Source organism: Buceros rhinoceros, unplaced genomic scaffold, assembly GCF_000710305.1.
Source record: "Buceros rhinoceros silvestris isolate BGI_N320 unplaced genomic scaffold, ASM71030v1 scaffold8876, whole genome shotgun sequence".
NCBI classification, from domain to species: domain Eukaryota; kingdom Metazoa; phylum Chordata; class Aves; order Bucerotiformes; family Bucerotidae; genus Buceros; species Buceros rhinoceros.
Window position 1 is genome coordinate 10872 of NW_010415747.1, and position 200 is coordinate 11071.

Sequence of the window (200 nt, forward strand, 5' to 3'; positions counted from 1 at the left end):
CGCTGGGCCCAAGACTGAGCCCCCCACACCCCAGGCCTCAGCTGTCCCCAGCCCTTCCCCAGCTTCCTGCCACCCTCCCAGCAAACCTGGGGAACAGACCAGCCCCTCTCCCCCAACCCAGCTCATTCCTACTTGTCCCCCCTCAAACTCCAGCTCCCCGACCTCTTGCTCACCCCAGACACCCCAAGGCTGGGCCCATC